Source organism: Tarenaya hassleriana, unplaced genomic scaffold, assembly GCF_000463585.1.
Source record: "Tarenaya hassleriana unplaced genomic scaffold, ASM46358v1 Cleome102, whole genome shotgun sequence".
Lineage (NCBI taxonomy): Eukaryota > Viridiplantae > Streptophyta > Magnoliopsida > Brassicales > Cleomaceae > Tarenaya > Tarenaya hassleriana.
In genome coordinates, this window is record NW_010960410.1 from 322,799 (window position 1) to 323,119 (window position 321).

A 321-nucleotide genomic window follows, 5' to 3' on the forward strand; every position below is an offset into this window, starting at 1 on the left:
TTGCGGTAGGAGTTCAAGTTCTTCTAGTGGTCTCCGATTGATGCATGATAGCAACTGTGTGTGCTTCGGTTGTGTGTACGTTCGAAGCGTTTTAGGGGCTGCTTGGACTGGACCTCTTTGGGCATTGGCCCCTCTCAACAACTCTTCGGTCATCTCGGGTTGTTCTTTTCGTGCGTTGTTCTCTCTCAGCATTTCTTCGGCCATACCCCACTATCTTTGCTGTCTCCGAGCGAAGCGTAGGGTCCTTTCTATTACGGGTCGAAGATGAGTTGATCTCTACCGGTTGTGCTTCTTGTCATGCATCGGAAGGGCTGCACACCA